Below are 8,829 nucleotides of genomic sequence, written 5' to 3'. Positions count from 1 at the left end.
CTTGTATCAATGTTACGTATTTGTATTCAGTGAATCTGTGGACAAACTACATTTCCCATGATTCATCTGCCTGCTCTCACTCTGTGTACCCCTCTCTTCTCCACTCTCCCCTGTGTACAGATTTCCCCCCTGCTATAGTGTTGTTTTGTGTGTCACGTCTGTCCATGCGGTATTACTCTCCTCCACATATGTGACCAGGCAATAAATCATTCTCAGGAGTTACTTCAAGGGGCAAGGAGGTCACGTGCTGCTGTGGTCTTTCGTTTGCTGGCTGAACTGCTCCAAGGGAGGGTTAGTGAGCTTGCTAATGAAATGTCAAGGCTGTGGCTAATGACCTGGAAATAAATCAGATAAATGAGGCTCAATGTAAACAGGCTATATATCAGGAAGTGTCTTGTGGTGCTACATCCTGTTATTTGGCCTATATTTGTTAAAAACTGGATAACCCCTTTAACATTCTGCCACAGTGTTGTTAAAGGGATTCTATCATTAAAATGCAATTTTTTCTGGGTACCACGTCGGAATAACCTTAAGAAAGGCTATTCTTCTCCTACCTTTAGATGTCTTCTCCACGCCGCCGTTCAGTATAAATCCCATTTTTCGTCGGTATGCAAATGTGTTCTCTGGGGGCGGTCCTCAGCGCTCAAACAGAACTGGGGGTGTCCCCAATGCAGTGATAGAACTCTCAAGCGCCGCCTCCATCTTCTTCTGGAACGGCCTCTCTTCGCATCTTCTTCTGGCGCTGGCTTCAAACTTTTAGGCCTAGGGCAAAGCCGACTGTGCGTGCCCGACGGCCACAACAAAATGGCCGCTTACACAGTATTGTATGCACGTATTGTAGGCATGCGCAGTCGGCTTTGCCCTAGTCACAAGGCCTAGAAGTTTGAAGCCAACCCCCAGAAATAGATGTGTCAAGACCCCGTTCCTGAAGAAGATGGAGGCGGCGCTGGAGAGTTCTCTCGCAGCATTGGGGATGCCCGCAGTGCTGTTTGAATGAGAGAACTCATTTGCATACTGGTGAAATCCGGGATTTCAAGCGAATGGCGGCGTGGAGAAGACATCTAAAGGTAGGAGAAGAATAGCCTTTCTTAAGGCTATTCTGACGTGTTAGGGAGAGAAAAATGTGTTTAAATGATAAAATCCCTTTAAATTGCTGATTTTGTGGGAGGAAAACAACTTGTAAAGGGTCCAGATGAGAGTTGGAGGAGAAGTAGGATTTTAGTAAAGTTCATACCAAGCATTCTAACAAACTGAAACTTTGTTACTTGTATGTAGGAGTCTGTAAATACATCAGTGAGTCTATTGTACACCAAATTATGTCTTACGCTCATAATAGACTCCTTTATAATCTAAGCAATCTCTATCATGTAAACCAATATATCACAGAGCTCAGCTTCTCTCCTCTATCCTATAACCCTATATATCACAGAGCTCAGCTTCTCTCCTCTATCATATAACCCTATATATCACAGAGCTCAGCTTCTCTCCTCTATCATGTAAACCAATATATCACAGAGCTCAGCTTCTCTCCTCTATCATATAACCCTATATATCACAGAGCTCAGCTTCTCTCCTCTATCATATAACCCTATATATCACAGAGCTCAGCTTCTCTCCCTCTATCATATAACCCTATATATCACAGAGCTCAGCTTCTCTCCTCTATCATATACCTCTATATATCACAGAGCTCAGCTTCTCTCATCTATCATATAACCCTATATATCACAGAGCTCAGCTTCTCTCCTCTATCATATAATCCTATATATCACAGAGCTCAGCTTCTCTCCTCTATCATATACCTCTATATATCACAGAGCTCAGCTTCTCTCCTCTATCATATAACCCTATATATCACAGAGCTCAGCTTCTCTCCTCTATCATATAACCCTATATATCACAGAGCTCAGCTTCTCTCCTTTATCATATAACCCTATATATCACAGAGCTCAGCTTCTCTCCTCTATCATATAACCCTATATATCACAGAGCTCAGCTTCTCTCCTCTATCATATAACCCTATATATCACAGAGCTCAGCTTCTCTCCTTTATCATATAACCCTATATATCACAGAGCTCAGTTTCTCTCCTCTATCATATAACCCTATATATCACAGAGCTCAGCTTCTCTCCTCTATCATATAACCCTATATATCACAGAGCTCAGCTTCTCTCCTTTATCATATAACCCTATATATCACAGAGCTCAGCTTCTCTCCTCTATCATATAACCCTATATATCACAGAGCTCAGCTTCTCTCCTTTATCATATAACCCTATATATCACAGAGCTCAGCTTCTCTCCTCTATCATATAACCCTATATATCACAGAGCTCAGCTTCTCTCCTTTATCATATAACCCTATATATCACAGAGCTCAGTTTCTCTCCTCTATCATATAACCCTATATATCACAGAGCTCAGCTTCTCTCCTCTATCATATAACCCTATATATCACAGAGCTCAGCTTCTCTCCTCTATCATATAACCCTATATATCACAGAGCTCAGCTTCTCTCCTTTATCATATAACCCTATATATCACAGAGCTCAGCTTCTCTCCTTTATCATATAACCCTATATATTACAGAGCTCAGCTTCTCTCCTTTATCATATAACCCTATATATCACAGAGCTCAGCTTCTCTCCTCTATCATATAACCCTATATATCACATAGCTCAGCTCCTCTCCCTCTATCATATAACCCTATATATCACAGAGCTCAGCTTCTCTCCTTTATCATATAACCCTATATATCACAGAGCTCAGCTTCTCTCCTTTATCATATAACCCTATATATCACCGAGCTCGGCTTCTCCCCTCTATTATGTAACCCTATATATCACAGAGTAACCACTTCTATGTTGCTGAGGTCCATACATAAGCTTCCTTCCTACTTCACTGTATCTTGCCATGACTGCAGCAGAAAGTTATACTCTGCAATCTATGGTATGGCAGGCAGTAAAGAACAGGGACGCCTATGGTTACATGCATCAGCACTCAGTTCATTGGTGATGTAGAATAGGAGGGCGTTTTTAATAAGTATCATATTCACAGAGTTATATATACAGAGAGAGTTTTCAATCTTCCAGAACAAGATGACTAAATAATAAAACAATAAATTCCAGTGAAGCCGTTTAAAGGGATTGTCCGGGAAAAATGTATTTTTAAATAGGCCGGGGGAGGTGAAAAAAAAATCATACTCACGTGCTAGGAGGTCACTGGAGCACCAGGAACTCTTGAGTATGATTGAGGAAAACCTCTTCTAAGGCCAGTCGCAGATGACCTTGCTATGGGTCAGTGTGCTATCTGTGTATTTCATGGAGAGCACACTGACCCATTCTTTTCTATGGGCCCATACACACAACCGTGATTTTCAGGGTCCCGTGTGCGGACCGACAGTCCAGGCATCAGACAGGACAAGTCCTATTCCTGTCCTATTTTGCAGCCCGTGCTTCCGTGGCTCCTATTCATTCAATGAAAGGAGCTGCAAAAGCACGGCCCGGCATGGGTGGCACATGAGGGACATCCCCATGTCACCTATGTGCTGCCCATGCTTTTAAAGGGATTCTACCATTAAAATCTAATTTTTTCTCACTAACACATTGGAATAGCCTTAAGAAAGGCTATTTTTCTCCCACCTTTAGATGTCTTCTCCTCGCTGCCATTCGGCGCGATGTGATGACGTCACATCGGGCCTACAACTATGTGAGTGGAGTGAGAGCGGAGAGAGGAGCAGCGGGGGAGCGTTGGAAGGTGAGTGTAAGTGTTTGTTTTGCGTTAAACATTAAGGTGGAACATAATAAAGGGGGCCCATGAAACTGGGGGCAAATGAAGGGGGGGGGGGAGAATGGCATGACACCGGGAAAGATGAAGGGGGAGAGAACGGCATGACACGGGAGCAGATGAAGGGGGAGAACGGCATGAAACTGGGGCAGATGAAGGGGGGGGGGAGAACGGTATGTCACTGGGGAAGATGATAGGGGGGTTGAACAGCATGACACTGGGGCAGATGAAGGGGGGAGAACGGCATGACACTGGGGCAGATGAAGGGGGGAGAACGGCATGACACTGGGGCAGATGAAGGGGGGAGAACGGCAGGACACTGGGGCAGATGAAGGGGGGGAGAACGGCATGAGACTGGGGCAGATGAAGGGGGGAGAACGGCATGAAACTGGGGACAGAGATGGAGGGGGTGACTGTAGGAGGATTATACTGTATGGGAGCACATGAAAAATGAATGAGAATGGGTGGAGCCAACATAAAAGTGGGCAGAGCTAAATTTGCCGCGGAGCGCGGCACATATTTTGTCCCTCTTTCTACTCCAAAAGTTGGGAGGTATGGCGTAGGTGACGCCGCGCTCCTGCGTGACGTCACTCGCTTCGTCCGGCCGCAGCAGCGTGCAGTGTCCCGACTCCCACCTCCTCCACAAGGGGGCCCACTGAGGCTCTGTCGCCCAAGGGCCCATAAAAACCTGGAGCCGGCCCTGTCAGCTATTCCTCCAGACATGTCTCCAATTAAATGTTTAACCAATAGTAAACAGAGTCTAAGGCCGTATTCACATGACAGTGAAAACATCCGTCATGTGAATAAATCCCTTCCGTGCACTTGAATAACCAAGACACGTTAGGTCTGTGAAAAACACCACTGTTGTGTGCATAAGGCCTAAGAAGTTTTCTTGTTTTGACTTGAAATAAATCACAATTGATTATGCAAGTCTAGACCAGCAGGGGGTGATATAGAGGCACATTTTTTGTGTTTTATTTGGCCTCACCTAGGCAAAGATTTATTATGCGCTGCTCCCGCTTGAACTACAGCTGCAGGCCAAAGAGATAAAGTACATGGAGTTGTATACAATCCTGTGGCTTGCTGCTTCAGACCATTAAAATCAACCGTCATTGCTATAAAAAGTCTATGTGTAGCCCAGGTCTTACACCAGGGGGCAGTATTTTATTCTGAAATTATTAGCAGGCTTTTATTGCAAGTTTTTTTAAGTGCTGTACAGAAAAAAACCTGTGCACTTAAAGGGATTCTATCATTAGACTCCTTTTGTTACAAAAACCATGTCGGAATAGCCTTCCTTCCATTCCTTTATTATTCTGGTCCGCACCGCTGTTTCTGTGAATATTCTTTTTTCTTCTGTATGCAAATGAGTCTTCAGAAAGCACTGGGGGCGTCCTCTGTGCTCTCCGAAGACTCTCCAGTGATGCCTCTGTCTTCTTCTCCCGAAGCCTCTTCACCAAATCATCGGTCGTGGCATCAGCCGGCAGAGCTGACTGCGCATGTCCGTTCGGCCATTTTCCTGTGGCCTTTTGCAAGAGGAAAATGACTGAACTGACATGCGCAGTCGGCTCTTCCAGCTGATGACAGGCAAAGAAGCGTCTGGAGAAGAAGGCAGAGGCTTCGCTGGAGTCTTCAGAGAGAACAGGGGACTTACAGGGACTTACAGCGTAATGTCCCCTCAGAGTATCTCACAATGTATAATGCTACCTTAGTGACGTACACACCGTATATAGCTACCATTGTGAACCCTGCACAGTATAACACCACCTTACTTGTCCTTACATAGTATAATGGCCCACTGTGGTCACCTATACAGTATAATAACCTATTGATCTATTATCAGAACTTCCCACACTCGTATACAAGACTTCTCCCGAGCTGCACCACTTCTCTGGAATGCTCTACCCCGGACAATCAGATTAACTCTCAATTTCTACAGTTTCAAATGCAAACTAAAGACGCATCTTTTCAGACAAGCCTATCACAATTTCTAACGTAAACCCTTAAAGAGGACCTTTCATCAGATCGGGCACATGCAGTTTTATAAACTGCTGGAAAGCTGACAGTGCGCTGAATTCAACGCACTATTGGCTTTCCCGATCTGTGCCCGGTGTAAAGCGCTATCGGTCCCGGGACCGTAGCACTTTAGTGTCAGAACGGCGTTTTCTGACAGTTAGCCAGGGACGCCCTTCTGCCCAGCAGCTCCTATCGCACTGTACTGTGGAGCGGGGAGGAACGCCCCCTCCCTCTGCTCACACAGCTCGTCCATAGACGAGTATTATCAGGAGAGGGAGGGGGTGTTCCTCCCCGCTCCACTGTACAGCGTGATAGGAGCTGCTGGGCAGAAGGGCGTCCCTGGCTAACTGTCAGAAACGCCCTTCTGAAACTAAAGCGCTACGGTCCCGGGACCGATAGCGCTTTACACCGGGCACAGATCGGGAAAGCCGACAGTGCGCTGAATTCAGCGCACTGTCAGCTTTCCAGCAGTATATAAAACTGCATGTGCCCGATCTGATGAAAGGTCCTCTTTAACCCTCCTCTGTCCCCGCTCCCACATTTCCCCACATGATATGATGTCATCTCAGGATAACTTTATAGCTCCAAGCTCCATCCACATGTTACAGGACACGACTGTTGACGGCTCATAAAGTCTTATGTTTATGTAATGACAGTCACCTCTATTACAAAAATGTCTGACCTCTGCATAAGTAATGCCGCCCCTGCTACCTCTTGTGTCACCCCCTCTACCTCATAGATTGTAAGCTCTTGCGAGCAGGGCCCTCAGTCCCATTGTGTGAAATGATTTTCTTTGTAATGTATCTTTCTGTCTGTATTTGAACCCTACAAATTGTACAGCGCTGCAGAATATGTTGGCGCTATATAAATAAAATTTATTATTATTAATAACCCTTCAGTGTCCCCAAACAATCTAATGCCCCCTTATTGTCCCCACACAGTATAATGCCACCTTACTGGTCTCCACATAGTATATTGCCGCCTCACACAGTATAATGCTCCCTCAATGGCTCCTCAAAGAGTAAAATGCCTCCTCCATTATAATATTCTTAATGCCCCCCCCCATATACACTCACTGGCCACTTTATTAGGTACACCTGTCCAACTGCTCGTTAACACTTAATTTCTAATCAGCCAATCACATGGCGGCAACTCAGTGCATTTAGGCATGTAGACATGGTCAAGACAATCTCCTGCAGTTCAAACCGAGCATCAGTATGGGGAAGAAAGGTGATTTGAGTGCCTTTGAACGTGGCATGGTTGTTGGTGCCAGAAGGGCTGGTCTGAGTATTTCAGAAACTGCTGATCTACTGGGATTTTCACGCACAACCATCTCTAGGGTTTACAGAGAATGGTCCGAAAAAGAAAAAACATCCAGTGAGCGGCAGTTCTGTGGGCGGAAATGCGTTGTTGATGCCAGAGGTCAGAGGAGAATGGCCAGACTGGTTCGAGCTGATAGAAAGGCAACAGTGACTCAAATAGCCACCCGTTACAACCAAGGTAGCCAGAAGAGCATCTCTGAACGCACAGTACGTCGAACTTTGAGGCAGATGGGCTACAGCAGCAGAAGACCACACCGGGTGCCACTCCTTTCAGCTAAGAACAGGAAACTGAGGCTACAATTTGCACAAGCTCATCGAAATTGGACAATTGAAGATTGGAAAAACGTTGCCTGGTCTGATGAGTCTCGATTTCTGCTGCGACATTCGGATGGTAGGGTCAGAATTTGGCGTCAACAACATGAAAGCATGGATCCATCCTGCCTTGTATCGGTAACGGTTCAGGCTGGTGGTGGTGGTGTCATGGTGTGGGGAATATTTTCTTGACACTCTTTGGGCCCCTTGGTACCAATTGAGCATCGTTGCAACGCCAAAGCCTACCTGAGTCTTGTTGCTGACCATGTCCATCCCTTTATGACCACAATGTACCCAACCTCTGATGGCTACTTTCAGCAGGATAATGCAATGCCATGTCATAAAGCTGGAATCATCTCAAACGGGTTTCTTGAACATGACAATGAGTTCACTGTACTCCAATGGCCTCCACAGTCACCAGATATCAATCCAATAGAGCATCTTTGGGATGTGGTGGAACGGGAGATTCGCATCATGGATGTGCAGCCGACAAATCTGCGGCAACTGTGTGATGCCATCATGTCAATATGGACCAAAATCTCTGAGGAATGCTTCCAGCAGCTTGTTGAATCTATGCCACGAAGAATTGAGGCAGTTCTGAAGGCAAAAGGGGGTCCAACCCGTTACTAGCATGGTGTACCTAATAAAGTGGCCGGTGAGTGTATAAACAAACAAAAAAAAAATGTTCCCCTCCCCCCTTGTTAGGATAACAGATGCAGTTCTGAGCCAATAGTGAGAACCAGTACTAGATACACTGATCACAATGGTGAATATAGCCTTGTGTGTCCAACACCCCCTGGGCTGCAACAACTCCAACCCCACAGTGGTTCACCAGAGCTCCAGATGGTGGGGATGGACTTGGCGGCAGAGCAGCACGGGTCAGGAAACGCCAGATACACAGCACACCACAAATCACAGCAGAACCAGACACTGAGAACTGGTGCAGGTCCAAGGAACCAGAAGACAGCAGCGGGTGGTCAGCAGATGGCAGCAGAGAGTCAAGCGTAGTCGTATAGTCCAAGTCGTCAACAAGAGGGCAGTGCGGTACAGTGGGTAATCCAAAAGGAAGGTCAGACAGGCTGAGTCAGTAACAGGAGCGGAGGAGCAGTACAAAAACGGTTTTTAGGAAGCAGAGGTCTAGAGGCAAGCCAGGGTCATAAACAGGAGCAGGCACAGTACACAAATCAGGAGGCAAAGGCACGATCAGAGGTCAAGGCAAGGGGTCAGAACACAGGGAATCAGACAGAGGAGAAACACAGAGGATACACTGAATAGCCAGCAGCGGTCCGGAGCCAGAGCCCGCTGCTAGGCCAAAAAATTGGAAGTCCCTTGTCCGGCTCAGGATGAGACCAGCAATCCCCACTCATCACTGTGGAGGTTCTGGCCTGCCTCCC

Source organism: Leptodactylus fuscus, chromosome 7, assembly GCF_031893055.1.
Source record: "Leptodactylus fuscus isolate aLepFus1 chromosome 7, aLepFus1.hap2, whole genome shotgun sequence".
Lineage (NCBI taxonomy): Eukaryota > Metazoa > Chordata > Amphibia > Anura > Leptodactylidae > Leptodactylus > Leptodactylus fuscus.
The sequence above is the reverse complement of the archived record's forward strand: the minus strand, read 5'-3'. Positions refer to the sequence as shown.